This window comes from Mustela lutreola, chromosome 9 (assembly GCF_030435805.1).
Source record: "Mustela lutreola isolate mMusLut2 chromosome 9, mMusLut2.pri, whole genome shotgun sequence".
Taxonomy (NCBI): domain Eukaryota; kingdom Metazoa; phylum Chordata; class Mammalia; order Carnivora; family Mustelidae; genus Mustela; species Mustela lutreola.
This window is the reverse complement of record NC_081298.1, coordinates 52920777-52946988: the sequence shown is the minus strand read 5'-3', so window position 1 is coordinate 52946988 and position 26212 is coordinate 52920777. Positions and strand designations below refer to the sequence as shown.

Below are 26212 nucleotides of genomic sequence, written 5' to 3'. Positions count from 1 at the left end.
ACTATGATATATAGCATGGAATTGCACATTCCTCCTTTGAATCCGACAGAGCTTCACCATATCCTTAACATGTTGGGAAAAGCATGCTATTATTTTTCATTATAAAATTTCTCCTGTTAGGCTGTGATGGTTGTCATCAGCAGTAACTCCTCTGAAGGCTTTGTCAAAAGAGTTGAAAAAATTGGAAAGGTGTGAATGAAGCTGTTTGCTGAATATAAAGAAAAGAACATTGAAGTACAATTCACACTCTTCCTTCTCCTTCTATGCTTTCAGATGTTTGACATTTGAAAATTTTGCTTCTAGAAGAGATGCCCTATATAATTCTTACTTTAAGGAGCCAGTTGCTTTTATAATTTTTTTATTATTCTACCATTCAAGTATTTCCATTTAAATTAAATTCAATACCATTTAAAAAAAATCAAAAGTGCAGCCAGTATTCAATTCCTGGGCTAAATAATTTTAGAAAGCTTTGTGTTATTGAAGCTACAGGGTTTTTCTGTAGTTTTAACTCTTTCTTTCTGTGATTTTTCCCATTAGTCACGTAAATGACTGCAATATAACAGACATTGAGGATAAAGAAGGACTGAATAGAACAATCCTTGGCCTCATGAAGTTGAAAATCTAGCAAGGGAGTCAAACAATTCAATCATTCAGAGACAATTTATTGAGTGCCTGGCCTAAGATGAGCACAACAAAACCCCAGCACAGAGGAATCATTTTAGTGGGAGAGCTAGATAATAGGTAAGCCAACTTTAAAAAAAAAAAATCGTACTGGTTTTTCTTTAATAGTGATGCATATTTGAACTAAATAAGCACATTTTAAAAAGAGCAGTGATTGAGAAGAGGCTTTTTAACTGAGTGGTCTGACGGGGCCTCCCTGAAAAAGTCTGTTTTGAACAGATTTCTGAATAATATCAGCTAGGAAGCTGCGTAAAAATCTCAGGGATGGGTGATTTTTCCAGTCAAAAACTGTAAAGGCGGGACGCCTGGGTGGCTCAGTTGGTTAAGCAGCTGCCTTCGGCTCGGGTCATGATCCCAGCGTCCTGGGATCGAGTTCCACATCGGGCTCCTTGCTCAGCGAGGAGCCTGCTTCTCCCTCTGCCTCTGCCTGCCATTCTGTCTGCCTGTGTTCGCTCTCTCCCCCCCTCTCTCTCTGATAAATAAATAAAATCTTTAAAAAAAAAAAAAACTGTAAAGGCTCCAAAGTCACAATAGAGCTATAAGTTTCTCTAATAAAGTAACTTCTGACAAAGAATGAGAAGAAATAACTAGCCCAGGTTTGAAAGAAAAGGGACAGATTTTCTATGGAATTCATATTTAATTAAAGCTCTAAAGGACAAAAATACAATACAGCAAAATTCTGGTCACGCTGATATACCTTATGAAAGTTCATAAACAAGGTGTGGGTAGCAAAGAGTGTGTGGGAATGTTGGTAAGAACAGTGGGGAAGAGTCATCCCTGAACATGTTCTTAAATGAAGCAATTCTTGTGTTGTTTTAAAGGGTAAATTGGAGTTTGCCTAAGTGATTAGAGAAGGATGCCTCAGCTTATGGAAGTTCAAAGCCATAAAGATGTGATAAACTACTGCCGACATTTTCATGTATATTTGTTGTTGCTTCTAGGAATGGTGATCTAAAAACTCCTACTTAAGACAACTAAAACTCCAGACAAAATAGCTTTTAAAATTAAAAATATCAGAATGATTATAAAAATTAAGTGTGGGATTACTGGGCCAAAATATGAAATACAATGAGAGCCTAGAGATATATGCCCTGAAGCCATTTTAGCTATGAGAGCATTTGAAACTGCTAAAACACACTGAGCTGTGTTGTTAATAGACTCTTGATACTAGAGAAACAAAATTCAAAATCCAGCAGCAATCAAATTTGAGGACTTTGGTACAACTCAAATTTAAGTTGAGATCCCCAAAGCACAAGGAGAAGCAGAAATAAGACTATAGCCTACCTTGCCTTCTGTGTAAACTGAGAAAGTCAATCACTGAATTTGGAGTATGATTGTCTTGTAGAGTCTCAGATATAAGAGAAAATCCTGCCAAGGAGGACCATACCATTATTATAGCTCTTAATTATCCCTACTCAATAAGAGTTTCAAATATAATGTCTTGAACATAGCAAAATGGAACAAAGCACACAAAGAAAAACCATTAACAAGATTTGATAGACAAAAGGGGATTAAGTATGATGTTAAAATGATCCATAAATATTCATTGTAAAATGGCTTGATTACTCTGCTCAAAGAAATGAGAGGGGAAGCAAATTGAACAAAAAACTGAAACTAAAAATGATATTGAGAAAGGTTTTATAAATGAACCAAATGGATACTCTAGAACTTTAAAGATATGACAGCTAATTTAAGATACCACAGGGGTGCCTGGGTGGCTCACTTAATTAAACCTCCAATTCTTTTTCCTTTTTTTTTTTAACACCTTAATTTTATTTTATTTCTTTCATTTTGGCTCAGGTCATGATGTCAGGGTTGTGAAATAGAGCCCAGAGTTGGGCTCTGTGCTGAGCCTGGAGCCTGCTTAAGATTCTTTTCCTTCTTTTTCTATCCCTCCCTGCGCTCTCACTTGCTCGCTCTCTCTTGCTTGCAAATAAATAGATAGATGATAGATAGATAGATAGATAATAGACAAAGAAAAATAAAAGCAGATTATGAAAATAAATATAAAGATTTTGAAATGAAAACAAGTTCAAAATAAAATAGAGAAGACCTACACAGCTAAAAGTTCATTCAGAAAATCTACTATTAAAGAAGTCAGTATGACACAATGTTAAGATATCAAAAGATTTGAGCATGTACTTTACAGAAAGGGTAATCCAAATGGCCACTCATATATAAAAACTGTTTATCTTTATTATGAATCTGGAATTAAATTAAAATAAATTAAAAATAAATTAAAACCTAAAATGACATACTATTACACAATTACCATATTGGGCAACAGTAAAATTGTCTTGCAAGAATGTGAAAGAATAAAAGTGCCCATAATAAAAACATTTGAGGTAAGTTGGACAATATTTAGAAAACTTAAAAACTTAAATAAACATTTGGTCCATTCCTAGAATACAACATGGAACTAAATGAATATTTTCACCAGGATATGCAAACAGATGATTATAGCTATTTCATTCATAACGGCAGATCAGTAGTGGTCTATTTGCACAATGTTACATTAAATAAGAGAGAATATTAACAACCTGGGAGGAGGGGCTAGGTTGTTATCATAAACAGATCTTCTATGGTGCTGATTATGTTCTATTTCTTAAAAAAGTTTTCAAATTTATATCTAGATAGATAGATGATAGATAGACAGATATCCCAGAAGCTGCAATGCTAGGCTAAGACCAGGCTTTAAAGGGCTTTTCTATATTCTACTAAATACTTAAAACCATTCATTATACCATAGCTCAGTGTTCAAATCTCCATTTGTTTCCTCAGTTTCCTAATATTTATCTTAAGGTGACCTGATCCAGACTTTTGATCACCTTTGTCTAAATATTTCTATTTTAACAAAGTCCTTTTTAACACTGAGAGACTAAAACTTAGAAAAATACTCTGATTGTTATCTCACTAGAGTGGAAAATATATAGTTACCCATTAACTAATGATATCCATGTCTACATTAGATCCATGACATTTTTAATTCTTGGGAGCTTTTGGTTAAATGAATTTTTTAAGCTTCCTTTAAATGAAGCTTTAAGCCATCACCACATGAATAAAACTAAAGAACTCAATGAAAACAGGCCAAGTATTTACAGAGTAATAGAATGTGCAGTGGAAAGAGTACAATTCTGAAATCATAAAGCCTAAATTAGTGTGATGCATCTTTACTAGCCATGTAATCATAAACCAGTTATCTAAATGTGCTAGCCTCAGTTTTTTCACCCATGAAATGGTGATGATAATACTTATTATGCAGAGTTGTTGTGTGGATGTGATGAAGCATGGAGCATGAGAGTCTCATATTCCATGCAAAAATGATAGCTATTTTTATACTTATAAAAATATTAATAATAGTAATTAAATTGTTCAAAATGGTAATATTCATTTATATTGAGGCATTGTATTGACTATTCACAGACACATTTACCAAAATAAATTTCATTTTACTTTACCCCCTCTGAGGATATATATTCCCTAATTCAATATGAATCTCATTATGAATAATAATTATCATAATAAATATGCTGATTTTTCTTCTATTTATTTTTAGGGAAGTATCCTTTACTGTTGAACATAAAGAAACTTAAGCAAGTCTGTCTTATTCAAAATTTGCATGCTGCTTTCTTATGAAACTAGATTATAGAGTTGTATGAAATAAATTCATGCAGTTAAGACATTTATGTTTGGAAAACTGGGTGGTCAGTTTAGTATTTCAAAAGAAGATTTTAAATTTAAACCTTAAAACTGAGCTCTTTCAGTCTTATTTATAGACCATCCTTCATGCTTCATAAGTACTCCTTCATTGTAAACTAAGTAATAGTTTTTGTCACAGTGTATATAACGAAAATGGATTTTATATTCTATTATTTCAGAGTTAGTTGCAGTTTCTACTTCCTTACTTCCTTTTTTGAAAAATAGATTAATTCTACAAAAAGTTTTTTCCAGCTTTATTGAAAAAAAAACGACATATTATAATTTGTGAATTTAAGAAATGATTTCTTATAACATTGCAAACTTTTAACATTGTGTAAATTTTGTACAATTTGATAAATTGGTATACATCGTTATTGCAATAAATCTACACAAAAATGTTAATACATCTACACTCTCCTATAGTTGCCACTGTTTTTTATGCATGTATCGTAAGGAATTTTAAGATCTATTCTCTTAGCAACTTTTATGTATATAGTATAGTAGAGATAAACTTCAGAGGTCTTGTGGGTTTTGTTCCAGACTGCCTCAATAAAGTGATTATCTCAATAAACTAAGTCAAATTATTATTTTTTTTGGTTTCCCAGTGCATATAAAAAATTATGTTTCCCAGTGCATATAAAAAATAAACACTATAGTGTACTGTTCAAAAGCATTATGTTTTTAAAGAAAAACAATGTATATACCTTAAGTAAACTAGTTCTGAGTTTTCAGTGGGTCATAATTAGTGATCACAGATCACCATAACAAATACAATAATAATGAAAAAACTTGAAATATTGCAAGAATTACCAACATGTGACAGAGAGAGACAAAATGAAAAAATGTTGTTAGAAAAATGATGGCAGCAGACCTCTTTTATACAAGATTGCTATAAACTTTCAACTTGTAAGAATGTGATATATGCAAAGTTTAATAAAGTGAAGCACAATAAAAAAGTATGTATATTTTATTAACTATGATCATCATGCTGTATATTAGATCACCAGAACTTTTTCATATTATAGTTGCAAGTTTGCACCCTTTGACCACCTTACTCCACCCCAGGTTCACCCCTTGTCAACTCAACTCTAAGTTTCCATTAGTTTGCCTTTTCCTCAGATTCTGTATGTAAGGGATATCATAATACATAAATTAAAAAAATATATAAAATCTTTGAAATATTTCACTTAGTATAACGCCTTCAAGATCCATCCATGCTGTTGTAAATGGCAGTATTTCTTAATTTTTCATGGTTAAGTAGTATTCCATAGTATATATTTACCATACTTATTTTATTCATTCATCCATTAAGGGATACTGAAGTTATTTCCATCTCTTGCTTAGAGTTAATAATTTTATAATAAACATAAGAGTGTTGGGGCGCCTGGGTGGCTCAGTGGGTTAAGCCGCTGCCTTCGGCTCAGGTCATGATCTCAGGGTCCTGGGATCGAGCCCCACATCAGGTTCTCTGCTCAGCAGGGAGCCTGCTTCCTCCTCTCTCTCTGCCTGCCTCTCTGCCTACTTGTGATCTGTCTATCGAATAAATAAAAAATTAAAAAAAAAAAAAAGAGTGTTTAAATTTTTACACCGCGCCACGCCCTCACCTGGAGCAGAAAGCGGGGGACGCGACCAGGGGGTAGGGAGGGGGGTTGTCGAGGCACAGCCTCCCGCGAACCCCAGGGCACCGGGACCACCCCGGACGCTGGGCCGAACCCGGGTCCGTACGGGGTCGGGCTGGGGACAGCGCCTTGTGAGGTGCCCCCCACCAGCGGGCGCGCTAGCCCCCATTGTTCGGCACCCCCACGCGCGCCTGCTGAGGACCCCTTGCCCACCCCCGCCGTGGCCCTGCTACTTTTTTTCTGGACTTGGGATCCCAGGTGGAAACTAGTCACTCAGACCTCCCTGGCAGCAAGGAGGGCAGGGAGGGAGTCTTGGTTTTCTGCCCTGGCTCTTCCTCTCTCCCCATTCACAAGCCTTCTGGCTTCCCTTAACACTCCTCATTGTCAGTTTTATTAAATGGTTTTCTTCTGCATGTTGACCCGAAGAGCTATTTCATGAATGAATATACAGGAAACTGAGTCGGAGCCCACCTGTGAGAGCCCACCTGTAGAGGCCTTTCATTAGAATGGTCTCGGTTCTAGCCTCAGTTCAGAATACTGCATGTACCTGAGGACCGAGTCCAGATGTTTCTTTCATGTCTGACTTGAATTTGAAATCCTCCTCAGACTTCAGCTTCCAGGATTTCTCCAGTCCTTGCTCTCCCAGGGTCTTGGTGGGGATCTGCCATGAGTGTTGAACCCAGGAATGAATGAATGATATATACCCCAGATCGCTGGGGCTTTGTCTTGTTTTGCTGAGGTTGGAAAGGCTTGGGAGAGACCCCCTGTATGCAGATACAGAGCTGCATGCAATTGCTTAGATCATCGTGTTCCCCACTTAATTTCTTGGGCATTGAACACTTCGCCCTTAACCTGTGGCTTGAGCAGTTAGGAGGAGACAATCTGGAGGTGAATCAGAAGATGGCTGAATCCACATGGTGGTGGTCTGGGTTTGGGAGATTTTCCTGGAGATTCAAATGAAAGATCTAAATTCTTCCGGTGGGGAGTGGCAAACATTTTATGGATGGGAGATGGAAAATAAATGGTCTGGTTAACCTTTCCCTCCCCCTCAAAACCCATTATTTGAAAAAACAAAAAGGGAAGTGAAGGGAGAAATCCTCCCACTCCCATCCCCACTCACCTCCATAGCCACCTCCTCTTCCAAGAACCTAACAGACAAGGTGCCAAGAAGTGTTAGATACCAGCAGTGGTCTCAGATCTCATTCAAGGATCATGGTTAAAGGCATTCAAAGAGATTGTGGGGGCACAGGGATCCAATTAAGGGTGACAAGTTTAAGGTTTGCCTGGTCCCCTAAAAATTAATGGCACTAGAGAAGATGAGCTTTGGGAACTATAGCTTAATGGATACAATGTGTAAAAAGCTTCAGTGAGTCATGGTGGGAAGAGGCCATGAGGGCAGCAAATACAGTCTTAGATGATGTTATTAATAGCACTACAGGCTCTAGATTTCCTGTGGTGGTGTTCTTGGCAAGACCAGCCCGGCCAAAGTGGATACTCACAACTTGGAACAGAGGATCATGGAGATCCCAGCACGTGAGTTATGATGAGAAGGTAAAATGATAGGAGGTGTCCTTTGGAAGGACTGTCTCCTTGACTTTAAAAGGGAGAACCCAAATCTGTAGGTGAAATCTTTTTGGCTACAAAGAGGGCCGAGGCCTCTGAAGGTCAAGGTCTCGTCGTCACTTGCAAAGATGTCGAAGAACATATTCAGACATTTCAAAGATGTCCTCAGGTCTATCGGTTCCCACTCTGGAATTCTTTCAATAAGGTGAGAGTTCCTCTTGTTGAAAAAAAGATCTAAAAAGACGTCCCTTTCTCATGTAATTTCTGTAACCTCCAGGACACACCCACCTCCCCCTTCCAGCTCTGTAATGAAGCCACAGCTGGTGCCAATTTGTGGAACTCCTTAAAGGCTATTCTCCCTTATATACCCCCGGACCAAGTTCCCATGCTCCCTCACCTGATTTCCTGCACTCACCTCCCACCTGCTGTGTTCACACCTGCAAGTGCCTTTTACCAACCCCTTTGCCAAAAGGCAGCCAGAGTGACCTTTCAAAGACCTATCAGTTCCTGGCATTTGTCTCCATAGAAATCTGCACTGATCTTCTAACAAATTCTCAGTCCTCCAAAGGCACCCATAATCCTCACATCAGTCTCTTCATACCCCTCGAACTGACTGATGCCTGTTCTGCCCCATCTCTCTGCCCTTCAACCACACTGCCTCCCTCTTCCTGTGGAGAACCCTCATGGCGCCTACCTCCAAGCACAGGTGATTCCCATTGATGGGAAGACCCTCTTCCTCTCCCCCATCTCCCCACTCCAGTTACTCCCACTTATTCGTGAGCTCACAAGCCCCATGGTACACACTCTCCATGCAGCCTGCTCTCTCTTTTCTAGCACTGGCCTCCGTTTCTAGCTGTGGTTGTGTCATGGATGTCCCTCCCCAGCCAGCCTCCAAGCTCTCCTTCCCTTTAGCTCCAACACCTGACACAGTGCCTGGCACGTAGTAAGCCCTGGCTAGCTTCTAAGAGCCTCACTGAGGGACTGAAAGCATTTTAAGAACGTCACCACGTAGGCTCCAAACTGTAGGCAGAAAAACTTTGCCTGGATTGACATTTTAGAGACGTATTCGTCAAGTTGGATGTGTTCACTGACTTTACCTTGTAAAATTTAAAAAAAAAAAAAAGGACCTCTGTATCGCTTCGCATCTAACGAAGGCATATGTATACTATTAGACCACGTTATGAGCTTAATGGAAGGAGACAAGATGTTTTCGCTAAGAAAATGTATAAGACTGTTGAGGTCAAGTGGGAGGAAACAGTCCGTTTGTTGGAGCATTGCTATCTTACTCTATCACAGCCACTCATAAAAATCTGACACGGGGTGAGTCAGAATTGTCTGTCGGAGATGAGTTAGATCTGGCTCATGTTCCTACAGACATGAAAGCCAGGAATGAAGAAGGAGGCTTTGAAAGCCTGGGTTGAGGAGGCAGTGTGGTTCACTGCGATGAGCTAAGTGCCCAGGGCCACTGGCAGACATGCGGGCCTGTGTCCTTCCTTTGTTCTGGGGTCCCTCTTGCACCATGTGGTGAGGCTGGTGGCTGGGAGCAGCTCAGGACAGGACCCGGTGGCATCTTACCTCTCCCACCCTCCTGTGGGCTCCAGTGGGCTCCAGTAGGTCCCAGGGGACAGCCTGCCTTCCTTGCAAAGCCCAGTAGCACTGGGAGCAGAAACTGGGACCAAAGAGTGAGCACCCTGTTTGACAAGCTGGACCAGCCACCTCTTCTTCAGATGCAGGGGGAGCCCTGGCATGCTGACTCCTCCCTTCTCCCTTCTCCCTTTCCTCTCTTCCTCCCTCTTCTCTTCCCCTCTCTCCTTCCCTGGTGGTGCCCTTTCCCAACGTCCACTTTATCCCTTTTCCTTTCTACATGCCTGTCTTCTAGAGTTTCTTCTCTTTCCTCCCCATTACTTCCCTTCATCTGAATCTCCTCTTTGGTCCCTTTGTCCCAGCTCTCTGCTCCTCCTCCCCTTCCCTGGCCCCTGTTCAGCTCCATCAGGACTGCAGGCAGAGCTGGACTAACATGCTTACTTGCTAGCTCAGCCACCCTCCAGAGAAGTCACTCTTCGGTGGCCACCTTCCTGACCCCCTGGTCCCTTCTCCACTTGTTCAGATATTGCTGTGAAGTGAGGAGGACAGAGCGGGGCTGCCACAGAATCAGGCCAGAGGAGAAACCAAACCATGTGTCCACACTGTCCCCCAGCACTGCTAATCTGAGAGCTTTCGGAGTCCTCAACAGGGTTAGGATTTAGGGGCTTCTTCAGAACCAGGAGTGAAAACAACCATAGGTCAAAAGAAAAGCTATGGCCCCCCACACAAAAATAATAATCACAAATGAAAACTATGTTAACGCTGATGTCCCAAAGTCGAAGAATTGCCTTGAATCTGTCACTAGAAAGCACCCCAGGCCTCACTCTCTGGGTTCTAGGTGCCCTGGGAAAGGCAGGAGGCTCTGACAAGCGCATGCCAAACGATGGGGGCTAGCCCGCCTGCTGGCGTTAGGGTGGGGGGGTGGGTTACCTATTGCGGCGCTGTCCCCGGCCCGAACCGTGGCGGACGGGGTGCAGCGAGGCGTCCGGAGTGTTCCCGGTGCCCTGGGGTTCGCGGGAGGCTGGGCCCCGATCCTGATCGTGGCCCGGGTTTTCTGCTCCAGGTTAGGGCGCGGCACGGTGTCACTTTACCTGTGAGCAGAGGGTCCTCCGGTGAAGCCATGGGGCGGGGAGGGGCAGCAGGCATTGGGAACCGGACAGCGCGGCCTCGGGCTTAGGCTAGAGCGCGGGAGCCCATGGGCGGCGAGACCGGTGGGTCCTGCAAGTCCCGACTGGGCGGCAGCACAGCACCCTGGCGCTGCCCGCCCCTCCTCCGCCAGCCCCTCCACCTCCTCCCAGACTCTCCACTGCGTCCTCCGGGAGCACACTTCCCGCCTTGGGAATTAGCAAAGCCCATTCTCAGGGCCCCTCCCGCCCCGCGCCCGCCCCCCTCCCTCCTGAGTCCTCCTCGAGCTTACTTCCCGCTTTGGAAATTAGCAAAGCCCTTTCTCTGCGCCGCCCCCGCCCCCCTTCCTCCTGAGGCCCCTGCCTGGGATGGAGTGCAGGGCGAAGCCCAGACGGGCTGCAAGCATTGCCAGCGCAGGCGCTGGGCAGCCTCCTAGCCTGGCTCCCTGAGAGGGTGTCCTTGCCTGGCCTGGCTGCAAAAAGATCATCAGTCCTAAATGCCGGCTGCACTCTCTGGTCCATTTGCTGGCTTCCAGATTGCGCCCAAAGCCAGGAACCAGCTTCCCCAGCACAGGCCTGGGCTGAAATGCCTGCCAGGGATCTGTCTGAGCAGTCTCCTCTTCTCCAGGCAGGGATGGCACTTCGACCTGGATGTTTGGGTTTTTTGTTTTTTGTTTTTTTTGGTCATTGGTTATTACATGACCTCCAGGGTAGGTGCTCCACAAAGGGAGTGAAAACAGGACGCCTAATATATAGGCATACGGCCATTCTAGAAAAATAGCTTGAGGTTCTCTAGGAAACGCGACATTGGTCCTTGCACTATGGTTTAATAGAAAAGGGATTATGCACCAAGTTACTTAAATGAGCATAGGTTGAAATCGTTTACTGAGAGTAAATATTTTAAGTAGTTATATTTTAACTAAATCTATCATCAATCATCTATTACACGAAGGTTATAGGCAATTTAAATGCAAGAGAACTCTCTTCAGGGTTTTAAATAATCCGTGTCTGTCTTGGCACATGAGAATGCAAAGATAGGAAATGGTTTGTAAAAGATCATATAATAGCTTTTACTAATTCTATTTATTTGACAGACAGAGATCACAAGTAGGCAGAGAGGCAGACAGAGAGAAAGATGGGGACGCAGGCTCCCCGCCAAGCAGAGAGCCTGATGAAGGGCTGGATCCCAGGACCCTGAGATCATGACCTGAGCCCAAGGCAGAGGATTAACACGCGGAGCCACCCAGGCGCCCCCAGATGAAATACATTTCTGACTTAGAAACTTCAGATAGAATTTTTTTGTCCATGATGACACCCGAAGAAAATGTGTCATCCCTAAACCTAACCCTAACCCCTAACAACGCTGAAACCTAAGCTGACCTTAAAGCCCAAACTAGAACCCTGAATCCCAAACCTGAAATGGAACCCAAAGCCTGTACCTGAGCCCTGGATCCAAGCCCTGAACCACGAACCCAAACCCTAAACCAGACCTCCAAGTCATGAACCCTGAACCCAAATCTCAGCATGAAGCCAAACCCCATAACTTTATCCCATAAGCCCTGAGTCTTAAAGCCTAAACCATAAACTTAAAGCCCTAAACTATAACTCTGTTCCCTTGTCCTTCACTCTAAATCCTCACCCTAACACTAAACCCAAAGCCTGATCTAGAACTCTGACTAAAACCTGAACCTGAACCCAAATTCAAACCCTTCACCACACTTTGCTTATGCACTTGCCATTGATGGATATTTGCAGTTTCTACCTTTTGATTCGTGTGAACATTGTTTGGGTTGGGGGCTAGGGTTAGGGATTTGGATTAGGGTAGGGTCCAGGCTTGAGACCAAGTTGAGGTCAGAGTGTGGGTCTGCATCAGGGACATGTTCAGTGCCACTGTTTGGATCAAGGACTGTTGTAATTCCACATTGTTTACAATTCATTGTTCCTTAGCTATTTGGGGGGAAGTTGGGTGGTATTGGGCTCCATGCAGCTTGAGTTTCCGGAATGAAATGGCTTCAGCTGGACCCTGGGAGGGAGCAGGACCTTCCACTCAAGGGTGAGCTCCCACAGTCCTGCACTGCCTTCCACGGCCTGCAGAGGGCGCCAGACCGCAGCTCCCGCCCTGAGCCCAGGCTGCACAGCCACAGCTGGGACTGGAGCCCCGCCTCTTCAGGACCCACTGTGGAGACTTCTGGAGAATGTGGGGCGCCTCCCACCCTGACAGGACAAGCTGAGGAGGGTGTGGCTCTGCAGCCACACTGACCGGACCCGTTGTGGAGGACGCGCCAACACTGGCAGCAGTCCAACCTCCTAAGGACCAGACGCTGGAGGAGGTGAGGAGAAGCCGCCTGAGTGGACTGTCAAGGGGTTCGTGGTCTCAGGACCCCACAGAGGAAGGGCGCCCTGTGTAGACACTGGGGCTTCCGTCGTTTTGTGTGAGGAGACGTGGCCTCCTGCTGTGCTGTGCGCGGGACTGTGGGGTCCCCCCTTTCTGGGCTCAGGTGCTCCTCGGTCCTCGTCTGTATTTCTGTGCTCGCGGATTTGGTTCCTGGGGCTCCTCAGATGGTCTGCAGTCAGGGAGCGTCCGCCTGCTTCGGTGCTTGTGCTCCCCCACCTCAGGCCTGCGGGGTCCATCCCGTGTCCACACCCACTCCAGGCTTGTGCCGAGTCCCGATATTCAGGAGCCAGAATGAGGACTCTGTAGACGGTTTTGGGGAGAGTAGGTATTTTCCCAGTGTGGGTTCTTCCCTGAGCACAGTGCCTCCCCATCTCCGTGTGTCCCACTCCCTGTCTGTCGTCATTGTTGCAGGGCTGTCAGAGGACAGGTCTGTGACCTTCTTGGTTCAGGGGCCTCCTGGGTATCTTGCTGTCTTGGATGCAGGTGTAAATGAGATCGTTCTCTGTAGTCTCTTTCTGATGGTTCCTTCTGAGCACGTAGGAGTGCCACTAATTTGTGCATAATGATTTTATTCCTTGCAAGTTCTTGAATTTATTAGTTCGATTTGCCTTAAACTCCATCTGCCAGTTATTTGACCAGCAAAATGGGTTTATTTGGGAAGAGCAGAGAATGGCAGTCTGGGCTGAGCAAGCTACAGTCCCATCACAGGCAAGTGCGAGAAACAAAGGAGAGGAACATTATTTCATGGAGGAGGAAGAAGTTGGGAAGGGTGCTTGAAGGAAAGTCCCCTGGAGAAAGGCAGGGTGATGGAGAATTCTCACAAGCTGAGCTGCAAAGCTCCTACAAAAAGTCAGGAGATGAACCTCCGGCTTCCCCTGTGGGGCCTGGAATTGGTGTGTCTCTCCTGTGGGGGATTGCAATGTGGGGTCTCTAATGGGCACTGAGCACCAGGCGCCCCCTTCCAGCCTCCCCTTCTGGCATCCCCAGTCCACTTTACTGGGGCCTCCCTTCCTGCTTTTGCACAGTTCTAACCAGCTTGTGCTGGAATGTTGGGGAAAACTGAAATTCCAAATCTTCTACTGCATCTGAGAGATACAGGGGCCCATGATTTAATCCTCCCACGAGTCTCTTGCTAACATGTGTCCTCTCCATGTTGGGTGACCTGCATCTGGGAGGGCTTGGCCTCCATGCCAAAGTCTGATGTTCTCCCAGCTTCCGTGTCGTCGTGCTAACATGGATGTTTGGAAGAGTCATTTCCTCTGCGGTGATTTTAAAGTGCAGTCAGCTTGTTATAGCAGCACAAATACGTGCTGACTCCACACTCAGATTCCGCAGCCGTCATTTCTTTACCACGTTTGCCACTTCACACGGGATGCTTCAGTGTGTTTGACCCCAAAGCAGGACAATGTCCTGAAGAACCACCACATAACCTGAAATGAGGAGATCATTACACAACCCATCCAAGGGTTAGTGTTAGGGACCAGGGACATGGAAGGACGGACCTGAAGACCCCATGGAGAGCTGTCTGGCTGGCTGAGTTGACAGTGTAGGTGAGGGTGAGTGTCTGGCTCTGGCTTTGTGTCCAGGAGTCAGCTCTGTGTGGGTGTGTCCTCAGCTGGGCATGCAGATTTCTGCTCCTCTGAATCCTTTCAGGAGTTCCTAAAGGCACAGTTTCCTTCTGGACGGCAGGCTGAGTCCTCTGGAATTGCCCAGGTGTCCCCAAATTGTAGGGCACCTACTGCAAGGCCTTTGGGGTCAGAATCCTGAGAACCAAACCAAAGGTTATGGTTAGGGCCCACCACATGGCAGGCCCGATCTGCCAGCACTCTGTCCGTCTTTCTGGGGGAGGGGGCAGTTGAGGGATTTGTTCAGGGTGAGTGTCAAGCTCCAGGTTTGCATCCAGGGGCCTGGTGAATATGGGGGTGTCCAGAGGTAGGAATGCAGATTTCAGTTCCTCTGAATCCTTTCTGGAGTTCCAAATGGCATGGTTCCTTTCAGGGTGGCAGGGTGAGTCTATGGTGTTCCTCACTGTCCCCAATCTCTGAGGCTTTGGAGCCAGGCTGTCGGGGACAGACCTCTCAGGACAGAATCTAGGCTTAAGAGTTTGTGCCTATGGGCATGGCTGCACTGATCTGAAAGCACTGTGGCGAGGATCACAGGGGTCTGTGTTGAGACATGGTTCAGGATCAGTATCAAGGTCTGGGTTTGTGTCCAGGGGACCGCTGAATGTGGGGGTGGTCTCAGATGTCCATGACGATTTCCCCTACTCTGAATCCTTTCCAGCATTCCAAATAGCCGGTGGCAAGCTGAAATCTCTGGGATTTCTCATGTCTTGCCCTTGCCCTTGCAAGGACAAGATACTTTTTATAGTAAAAGAATTCACCAGATGAGCTGAACAGCAGAAAAGACACAACTCAGGAGTAAATCAGTGAACAGGAATATCATGGTAAATCTTCTTTGAGAACACACTACAGAGCAAGGGAAGATAGGAGAGAAAGCTGAGATATAAAGGACAAACCCTCCAACTTCCCAACATCATTCCCTACTTGTTTATTTCCATTGCTGTCAGCTCCTTTCCAGTCAAAAATAAGTGACCTGAGCCAGCCTTTTTTCTTTCTGAGTTTGGGGCACTGCAAAGCCCACCAGAGGGGCCAAGGGCACCCCTGAACCTGCTGAGCTGAGCCCATTTGTACCCCAACAGGGAGAAGGTACCAGCCTGGCCCTCTAGTGCTCCATGGTCTGTGGCAGTCCTTCCTTCTGGACCCTGCTTTGCTGCTCTTCCTTCCCTAACCCTGGTCTCAAACTAGGGATTGCTCATGGAGGAGGAACTCAGGGAGATGTGGCTCAGGAGGGCCTCCCTGCCTGGAATCTCCGTGTGAGGAGTGCACAGCCAACAGATTTTGCCCAGGGACTTGCAAAATGCAGAGAGGCAGATTTCTTTTCTCTCTTTCTCTCTCTCTCTCTCTCTAGCCTCATACCAACCGGGAGTTCTTAGAACTTTCTTCAGTGACTTCTAGGTGTATCTAGGCCACTATTTCCACAGAAAGGCCAATTGAGCATGATCAAACACACGTATAAGCATTTACATTTAAAAAAATAAACAAAAAGCCAATGCACACAGACCTTTGACAGCAGTACAGGATGCTCAAGGGACCAGAGTCCCTACCTTGGGCAATAGTGGTAGAGGCCGGGTTCTGCTCTGAAAAAGAGCAGAAATTCATCAGGATTCAGAGAGTGGAAATCCATTTGTACTGGAAAAGATAGAAGTAGGCTTGCTGTGAATCCAGCAGGGAGGACAGGCATAGATAAAGGCTGGTGTATGGGTCACGGAAACTATTGTTTCTCAAGGGTCATGCTGTCTCTGTAAAATGCTATGAGGACTGTCTCTTGGGGAACTCCTGCTTTCCTACCAGTGACACCCCCAGATTCTGCTTTGCTAGTCCCATGGATTCCTGGGGATACCCAGTTGATAAGCTACGCTGTCCTCATGACAACATTTGCTAATGGACTGAATGTGTGTGTCTTGTCCCAATTCAGATGTTGAAGCCCTGACCCTCAAGGAGTGCCATCAGGAGGTATGGGCTTTGAGAGGTGATGAGGTCATGAGATTGGAACACTTGTGCATGAGATAAAAGCACTTCTGAGAAAAGACCTGAGAGATTGTTCTGCCAGCTGTCATCCATGCAAGGCTACAACAGAAATATGGGCATCTATAGATAATGAAGCAGTCTCTTGCTAGATATCAGATCTCCCAGGATCTTGCTTTTGGACTTCTCAGTCTCTAGAACTGCAAGGAATAGTACATGTTTTGCTGTTTCAGCCACCCAGTCTGTCATCATTTGTTGCAGCAACTTGAACTGAATAAGGCAGAGCCCAAGTACTGGTTAATCCCTGCTTCTACTCATTTCCCCTCAGAAAGAGCTTCTAATCCAGAACTGACCTCTGCTTTCCATACACGTGCCTCAGACTCCTTCTGTGAGAGCCCAGACTTTGTAAAAGACTCCTCCCTCATGGCAACCAGCATTCTGTGACTCCTGAGGAATGGCCTCCCTGACTGTACTGAGTCAATCAATCTGATTTTGATTCTGGAGTCCCAGGATCAAGGACTGCATCAGGCTCCCAGCTTCATGGGGAGCCCGCTTCTCCCTCTGACCTTCTCCCCTCTCATGCTCTCTCTCTCTCTCACTCTCTCTATCTCAAATAAATAAATAAAAATCTTTTAAAAATCTGATTTTAACAGACCATATGCTTTTTCTTGCTGATCTTTGGAAGATTACGCATTAGCCCTTCGGAGAAAGTTCTGAATGGCTGCTTCATGAAGGGGTGAACTGTGTCCCCAAGGTCTCTTTTTGCTGCCTGCTAATCACAGATGCTGAGACAAATCCTCCCAGGTGCTGGTTTTTCAAAGCACTTAATGCTTTGGCTTTGAAGTTCCTCACTTGACAGTTCTGCTTTAATCAGTTTGTGACAAAACAGCCAATTGGTGGTGGATGCAAAGTGCACTGATAAAGTTAATATCAAGGAACAATTTTTTGAGTGTCAAGCATGTGCATGTGTGTGCACACACATATCCATGTGCTAAGCATTATGGTAAATATCTGACAAGCACTAAAACATCAAAATGTTAGGATACCCCATTAGTTGATATTTTTATTATTCCTACATCCTAAACTATGAAAAACAGGGTCCGAGAATCAGAAGTGGCAAAAAGAATCAAGATTTGAGGCAGTTCGATTTCACAGCCAGCCTTGATCAATAGGCATGTACACCTGTGTCTAGTTTCAGCTCTGTGTAACCTTGCCATAACCTTGGATAAGCCATTCATCTCTCAAGTTCAGGTTCTTGGTCCAAAGAGGGAAGGGGCACAGGTTGAGTACCTCCAGTGGGACTTCCTGGCAGGCTTGTTCATCCAAGCATTCCTGTTTCAGTTTGAGTAATTGAATCCAGTCTTTGTTTTACCGAAGGCCAAGCTTGTCCAGTGTGTCCATGCCACCAGCCAACAGCATTTGTCCATGCCATGTAACAACCGAGCAACATTCATAGGAATGGGGGGAGGAAAAGATGTCCACAGGTGTTGACAGATGTTCTGCATGGAGGGACAGGAGCTGGGGCCATCACCTGCTGTTTCTAGTGGCCTTCTCTGTCGAGTTAAAACAAATGGCAATTATTTGCAACGGCAGGGATGAATGTAGAGGGTATTATGCCAAGCGAAATAAGCCAGTCAGAGAAAGACAATTATCATATGATCTCACTCATATGTGGAGTTTAAGAAACAAAACAGAATCATAGGGGAGTAAAGGAAAAAAATAAAACAAGATGAAGTCAAAGAGGGAGACAAACCAGAAGAGACTTTAAAAAAAAAGATTTTTATTTACTTATTTGACAAACAGAGATCACAAGTAGGCAAGAGGCAGGAAGAGAGAGAGAGGAGGATGCAGACTCCCCAGGGAGCAGAGAGCCTGATGTGGGGCTCGATCCCAGGACCCTGAGATCATAACCTGAGTTGAAGGCATTGAAGGCAGAGGCTTTAACCCACTGAGCCAGCCAGGTACCCCTCAGAAGAGACTCTTAATCACAGTAAACAAACTGAGGGTTCTTGGAGGGGAGGGGGATGGGTGGATGGGGTAACTGGGTGATGGACATTAAGGAAGGCATGTGATACAGTGAGCACAGGGTGTTATAAAAGACTGATGAATCACTAACCTGTATGTCTGAAACTAGTATTATATGTTAATTAATTGTATTTAGATTAAAATTTTCTTTAAATATAATTTTAAAATAAAATAAATAACAATCAAATAATGATCAGAGTTATCAAGCAGGGAGTATCAGATCTAGATGTCAGTTAAATTTAAGGGGCTTGCCGAAGTTTAGGAGAGTCACGCTAGGTCATTTTCCTGTTTGGGGAAGTCTTCAGGGGCAGTTCCAAAGACAAAGAATATTAATATTTCTCCTTCCCCCATTCCCCCTAGAGCCGAAGATGTTTCCTCCACTCACCCACTGGCCCTGTATGTAGGTGTTGCTTTCTCTCTACCAATCAAAAAATCAGTGAGTAACTAGAACTTCACCTTTTCCAGTATCCCCCTACCCCCGACCTTTTGTCTTTAATGGCCATGGGCAACAGGGACAAAGACATTTTTTAAAAACTTACAGAGATCTATTATGCTCTACTACCTTGGCTCGCATGGGCCACTACAAAGGGATTCTGTGAACTGTGTACTCAGATGAATGATCATTATCTTCAAAAAGGCAGGGGCAGTGATAGACACAGGAATCAAAAAGGCAAGAGTTAATGGACCATCAGAATAATGGAGTACCAACACTTTTTTGTCCTTGGCTTGAATCCTCAAGGTCCAGTGTCTCAACAGAATTTTCATTTTGGTCTCATCTGACTCACTTGTCCACCCCTGGGCCAGTTGGCAGTTATACTGAGAACTGGAAATTTTCCTAAGAAGAGAGAAAGAGTATTTGTCAGGTAAACCAAGGAAATGTCCATTATAGGAAGTTAGGCCTTTTATCGTGGTACTCCATTAGCACCCTCCTGACTGTTAAAGAAAAAAAAATTGTGACACCCATTAAAGACAGTAAGGAATATTTTATTCAATGGATGCTACTACGATGGGATTTTATTTTATAGTATGGGAGAGAAATCTGGCTCAGCTCAGACAAATGGAGATTTAACAGCATGGTGGGGGTCACTGAATATAAAATTAAGATGGAACATCAAGGGTAAGGATGAAGGGATTCTGCCTAAACCATCTGGACAGTAATATTGTTGAAGGAAGGCTAGGGTCATAAACTATTGAGATCAGGGGATAAGGAATTTTTTAAAAGACTTATTACTACATTTTAGAGAGAGGGAGCAGGGGTAGGGGTAGAGGGAGAGGGAAAGAGAATTTTTAATCAGACTGTTCACTGAGCATAGAGCCTGAGGTGAGGCTTAATCTCAGGACTGTGAGATCATGACCAGAGCAGAAACCAAGAGTCAAACGTTCAACCAGCTGCACCAACCAGGTGCCCTGGGAATAAGGTATTTGATCAGATATTAAGGGTTATATACTGAAGCACCTGGGTGGCTTAGTTGGTTAAATCTCTGGCTTTGGCTTAGGTCATGATCTGATCCCAGGATCAAGCTTGGCATTGGGCTTGCTGCTCAGTGGGGAGTCTGGTTCTCTCTCTCCCTCTGCTATTCCCCTTGCTCAGGCTCTCTCTCTGTCAAAATAAATAAATCTTAAAAAGAAAAAAAAAGAGTGGTAAGATACCAGGGGTGAGAGATAAGGAATTTGATCAGATATCAAGAGTAGGATAGGAGATTGCTGAAAAATTGACTAAGCAGACTTCTTGCTAAAACTGGGCTAAGTGGGTGGAGCCTGAGGTCAAGGCTGAACATAAAGAGGACTTGACTCCAGTCTGGTCAAGGAGAAAATCTTCATCATCATGACCATTGTATTTTCTGCAGTCACACATTTTTCTAATTCTTTTAACAGACATTCAGTGAACGAGAAACATGAACACAGTAGTAATAATATAACGAATGTAAGCGCTCTAGCAGAGACAAAGGCAGTATAGGAATCCACCTCATCAGATTTAGAATATGCATGACTCCATGACTGAATTACTACCACTGCTTGACTGCTGAGATTAAGATGTAATACAGAGGATCATAGGGAAGGGAGGGAAATCTGAATGGGAGTCATCAGAAAGGGAGACAAACCATGAGGCACCTTTAACTATAGGAAACAAACTGAGAGTTGCTGGGGGGGAGGGGAGTGGGAGACATGGAGTAACTGGGTGATAGGCATTAAGGAGGACACGTGATGTGATGAGCACCAAGTGTTATCCACAACTGATGAGTTACTAAATTCTCTGAAACCAATGATGTACTATCTAATGGCTAATTGAATTTAAATATCTAAAAAAGACACATAAGAAAAAGATGTAGCATAACTCACAATATCCTTTGAGTGGAAGAATGTGCGGATTTTCCATACCTCTGCTGTCCATGTCCCATGGCTAGTAGCCACATGTGGCTAATGACCACTTAAAAGGTGGCCAGTTCAAATGGAGAAATGCTGTAAAAGCAGAATAAACACTGGCTTTCAAAGACATATTGTAACCAAAGTTCAGAGAGTATTGCCACCCTCACATCACAAACATCGCTTGAATTCTACAGCTAATGAGAGTGGGATCCAAGACGGGAGAGGTCATCCTGAAAGTCCATGATGTCAGAAAGAACATGGGAAGAAAGAGTCACAATCCTGGAGTGGATGGGCTGAGGACTATCAGAATGCCTTTTTTTTTTTTTTTTTTTGTGGTGATTCTGTCTGTATACAGACAAGGAGAATTCACTGGAGATGACATCTGTATGCCTCACATTTTCAAAGGAAAATTATGAAAACGCATATACACCCACAGCCATAGTTTAATTATGTGTGAAATGTATTCAGAACTACTCCAGTCAGTAAATTGCATATTTTCACATTTAGCTTCTCAATTTTCTCTTCGGCACCTCCCATTCTTGAAATCCCAACACAAATCCCATCTCTTGCCTAAGGACCATAAACTACCTCACTATCACAGGCTACAGTTCATTCATTCATTTGATTCATTCAAAGCAACCTAATCTTGAGTGATGTCTTAAGCGCTCTTCTAGGGACTGGTGACACGGTGAACAAAATAGGTAAAGATCTCACTTTCATGGAGCCTATCTGGTATTTAGGGGAAAATCTTTCCTTATCAACATGAAAAGACTTATTATGGATGTTGCTTAAAATTTCAGTTTTTTTTTTTTTTCTTGACAGTATCTCAGGTGATCATCTTTGAGGTGGTTCTCCTGAAAAGTACCTTTGGGGGGTACTGACTCGACTTTCTGAGTCAGACACTTTCCTAAAGACAGGAATCACAGGAAAAGTGACAACGGTCACTCTTGCAGTAAGAACAGGGATCACAATACTTGAAACAGAGATATGCTGCTCAGCTATCAGAAAGTCCACAAGGCTCCAAATGTGTGTGGCCAACTAATGGAACCTGTAACTCAGAGGTTATCATCCTGAGAGCAATGGGAAATCCCTCTAGTTAAGGACTCTCCTTGACGGAAGCTTGACAATGGCCTTGATTTACTTACTATGATGGTTAGGTAATTATACACATTAAGAAAAGTGCACAAGGCACTTCCATTTCCATGATACCATCAAAGATATTGTTGTTTTATTAAAATGTTACATCTAGAGCTGTAACGTATAGAGTAGTTAAGTCAATCAGTATGTGGTACAGGTGAGACTATTGTAACAGCCATACTTCCATGAAAAAGAAAAATTTTTTGTGGTTTCTGATCTAGGAATCAGCCAGTGAATAATTCTATATTAGTGTCCAGTTACCTGGCTAAACATGTAATCTATTTATATTTTTGAGGGTAAGCTGAATTGTGATCACTGAGCCAGCTGTGTTCTAGTAACTACTCATTAACCCAACATAACAGATATAAGAAGGTAAAAGGCTTCTAAGAAGACTGGTTACTTATATTTTGAACCACATTTTGGCAGGTATAACTTGCAACTTGTGCTTAGTGGTAAGATTTCTGATATTTACTTTCTCCTTCCTTTGGCAAGTCAAGTTAGTTAAAAAGTAATTGGAGTTGAGTCCATTGTTTTTCTTAAATGTTTACAGAGATATAGAACTCTCAAGTTTCTTTACTGGACAGGATTAGATCACATTAGTGATAAAGATCAGAATGATTTACCTTGCTAAAACAAGAACTTCCTGTCAGTTTGGAGAAAGCTTATTTTTATCAAAGCAATACAGATTTCCTTTTTTTTTTTTTAATTTTACAAGGTAAAGTCAGTGAACACATCCAACTTGACGAATACGTCTCTAAAATGTCAATCCAGGCAAAGCTTTTTCTGCCTACAGATTGGAGCCTACGTGGTGACGTTTTTAAAATGCTTTCAGTCCCTCAGTGAGGCTCTTAGAAGCTAGCCAGGGCTTACTACGTGCCAGGCACTGTGTCAGGTTTGGAGCTAAAGGGAAGGAGAGCTTGGAGGCTGGCTGGGGAGGGACATCCATGACACAACTACAGCTAGAAACGGAGGCCAGTGCTAGAAAAGAGAGAGCAGGCTGCATGGAGAGTGTGTACCATGGGGCTTGTGAGCTCATGAATAAGTGGGAGTAACTGGAGTGGGGAGATGGGGGAGAGGAAGAGGGTCTTCCCATCAATGCTAATCACCTGTGCTTGGAGGCAGGCGCCATGAGGGGTCTCCACAGGAAGAGGGAGGCAGTGTGGTTGAAGGTCAGAAAGATGGGGCAGAACAGGCATCAGTCAGTTGGACGGGTATGAAGAGACTGATGGGAGGATTATGGGTGCCTTTGGAGGACTGGGAATTTGTTAGAAAATCAGTGCAGATTTCTATGGAGACAAATGCCAGGAACTGATAGGTCTTTGAAAGGTCACTCTGTCTGGCTTTTGGCAAAGGGGTTGGTAAAAGGCACTTGCAGGTGTGAACACACCAGGTGGGAGGTGAGTGCAGGAAATCAGGTGAGGGAGCATGGGAACTTGGTCCCGGGGTATATAAGGGAGAATAGCCTTTAAGGAGTTCCACAAATTGGCACCAGCTGTGGCTTCATTACAGAGCTGGAAGGGGCAGGTGGGTGTGTCCTGGAAGCTACAGAAATTACATGAGAAAGGGACGTCTTTTTAGATCTTTTTTTCAACTAGAGGAACTCTCACCTTATTGATAGAATTCCAGAGTGGGAACCGATGGACATGAGGACATCTTTGAAATGTCTGAATATGTTCTTCGACATCTTTGCAAGTGACGAGGAAACCTTGACCTTAGGAGGCCTCGGCCCTCTTTGTAGCCAAAAAGATTTCACCTACAGATTGGGTTCTCCCTTTTAAAGTCAAGGAGACAGTCCTTCCAAAGGACACCTCCTATCATTTTACCCTCTCATCATACCTCACGTGCTGGGATCTCCAAGACCCTCTGTTCCAGGTTTTGAGTATCCACTTAGGCCGGGCTGGTCTTGCCACCACAGGAAATTTAGAGCCTGTAGTGCTATTAATAACATCATCTAAGACTGTTTTTGTTGCCCTCATGGCCTCTTCCCACCATGCCTCACTGAAACTTTTTACACATTGTATCCATTAAGCTATAGTTCCCAATGCTCATCTTCTCTAGTGCCATTAATTTTTAGGGTACCAGGCAAACCTTAAACTTGTCCCCCTTAATTGGATCCCTGTGTCCCCACAATCTCTTTGAATGCCTTTCACCATGATCCTTGAATGAGATCTGAGACCACTGCTGGTACCTAACACTTCTTGGCACCTAGTTTGTTAGGTTCTTGGAAGAGGAGGTGGCTATGGAGGTGAGTGGGGATGGGAGTGGGAGGATTTCTCCCTTCACTTCCCTTTTTGTTTTTTCAAATAATGGGTTTTGAGGGGGAGGGAAAGGTTAACCAGACCATTTATTTTCCATCTCCCATCCATAATGTTTACCACTCCCCACCGGAAGAATTTAGATCTTTCGTTTGAATCTCCAGGAAAATCTCCCAAACCCAGACCACCACCATGTGGATTCAGCCATCTTCTGATTCACCTCCAGATTGTCTCCTCCTAACTGCTCTAGCCACAGTTTAAGGGCGAAATGTTCAATGCCCAAGCAATTAAGTGGGGAACACATTTACCTAAGCAATTGCATGCAGCTCTGTATCTGCATACAGGGGGTCTCTCCCAAGCCTTTCCAACCTCAGCAAAACAAGACAAAGCCCCAGCGATCTGGGGTATATATCATTCATTCATTCCTGGGTTCAACACTCATGGCAGATCCCCACCAAGACCCTGGGAGAGCAAGGACTGGAGAAATCCTGGAAGCTGAAGTCTGAGGAGGATTTCAAATTCAAGTCAGACATGAAAGAAACATCTGGACTCGGTCCTCAGGTACATGCAGTATTCTGAACTGAGGCTAGAACCGAGACCATTCTAATGAAAGGCCTCTACAGGTGGGCTCTCACAGGTGGGCTCCGACTCAGTTTCCTGTATATTCATTCATGAAATAGCTCTTCGGGTCAACATGCAGAAGAAAACCATTTAATAAAACTGACAATGAGGAGTGTTAAGGGAAGCCAGAAGGCTTGTGAATGGGGAGAGAGGAAGAGCCAGGGCAGAAAACCAAGAATCCCTCCCTGCCCTCCTTGCTGCCAGGGAGGTCTGAGGGACTAGTTTCCACCTGGGATCCCAAGTCCAGAACATAAGCAGCTGGGGCACGGCGGGGGAGGGAAGGTGTTCCTCAGCCCCCTCGCATGGGGTTGCTGAACAATGGGGGCTAGCGCTCCCGCTGGCGGAGGGCACCTCAGAAAGCGCTCTCCCCAAAACGACCCCATGCAGACCGGGGTTGGGCGCAGCGTCCGGGCGTGGTCCCGGTGCCCTGGGGTTCGTGGGCGACTGGGCCTCGACAACCCCCCTCCCCGCCCCCAGGTCGCGTCCCCCGTTCTGCTCCAGGTGAGGGCACGGCGCGGTGTCACTTTACCTGTGCAAAGAGGGTGGTCCGGAGAAGCCTTGGGGCGGGGAGAGCAGCAGGCAGCAGGAGCGGGACAGCACGATTTCACGCAGGAGCACACAGGCGGCGAGTCCGGTGGGTCCTGCAGTCCTGACTGGGCTCTAGCACAGCACCCTGGCGCTGCGTGCCCCTCCTCCGCCAGCCCCTCCACCTCCTCCCAGACTCTCAGCCACATCCTCCGTGAGCTCACTTCCCGCCTCGTCAATTAGCAAAGCCTCTGCTTAGGGCCGCCCCCGACCCGCCCCCGACCCCCTCCCTCCTGAGTCCTCCTCAAGCACACTTGGAGCTTTGGAAATTAGCAAAGCCCCTTCTCTGCGCCGCCTCCGCCCCCCTCCCTCCTGAGGACCGGGCCCGGGCTGGGGTGCAGGGCAAAGCTCGGACGGGCTGCAAGCATTGCCAGCGCCCGCGCTGGGCAGCCTCCTAGCCTGGCTCCCAGAGCGGTTGTCCGCGCGGCCTGACTGGGAAAATATCATCAGTCCTATACGCCAGCTGCAACCTTTGGTCAGTTTACTGGCTTCCAGATTGCGCCCAAAGCCATGAACCAGCTTCCCCAGCACAGGCTTGGGCTGAAATGCCTGCCGGGGATCTGTCTGAGCAGTCTCCGCGTCTCCAGGCAGGGATGGCACTTCGACCTGGATGGTTGGGTTTTTTGTTTGTTTTTTTGGTCATTGGTTATTACATGACCTCCAGGGTAGCTGCTCCACAAAGGGAGTGAAAACAGGACGCCTGATATATAGGCATGGGGCCATTCTAGAATAATAGCTTGGGGTTCTCTCAGAAATGCGGCATTGGTCCTTGCACTATGGTTTAATAGAAAAGGGATTATGCACCAAGTTACTTAAATGAGCATAGGTTGAAATTGTTTACTGAGAGTAAATATTTTAAATAGTTCTATTTTAACTAAATCTATCATCAATCATAAATCTATTACACGAAGGTTACAGGCAATTTAAATGCAAGAGCACTCTCTTCAGGGTTTTAAATAATCCGTGTCTG

At 44.8% G+C, this 26212-nt stretch overlaps 1 long non-coding RNA gene across 1 annotated transcript; it reads right to left on the bottom strand.

The window, feature by feature from the left end:
- Positions 1 to 17342: 17342 nt before the first annotated feature.
- LOC131807619 (uncharacterized) lies at positions 17343 to 25377 on the bottom strand. Its single transcript, XR_009344557.1, has 3 exons — positions 25187 to 25377; positions 18987 to 19112; positions 17343 to 17805 (listed from the first exon to the last, which is right to left on the bottom strand). It is a non-coding gene; the product is annotated as an uncharacterized LOC131807619 (long non-coding RNA).
- Between the last annotated feature and the right edge of the window lie 835 nt (positions 25378 to 26212).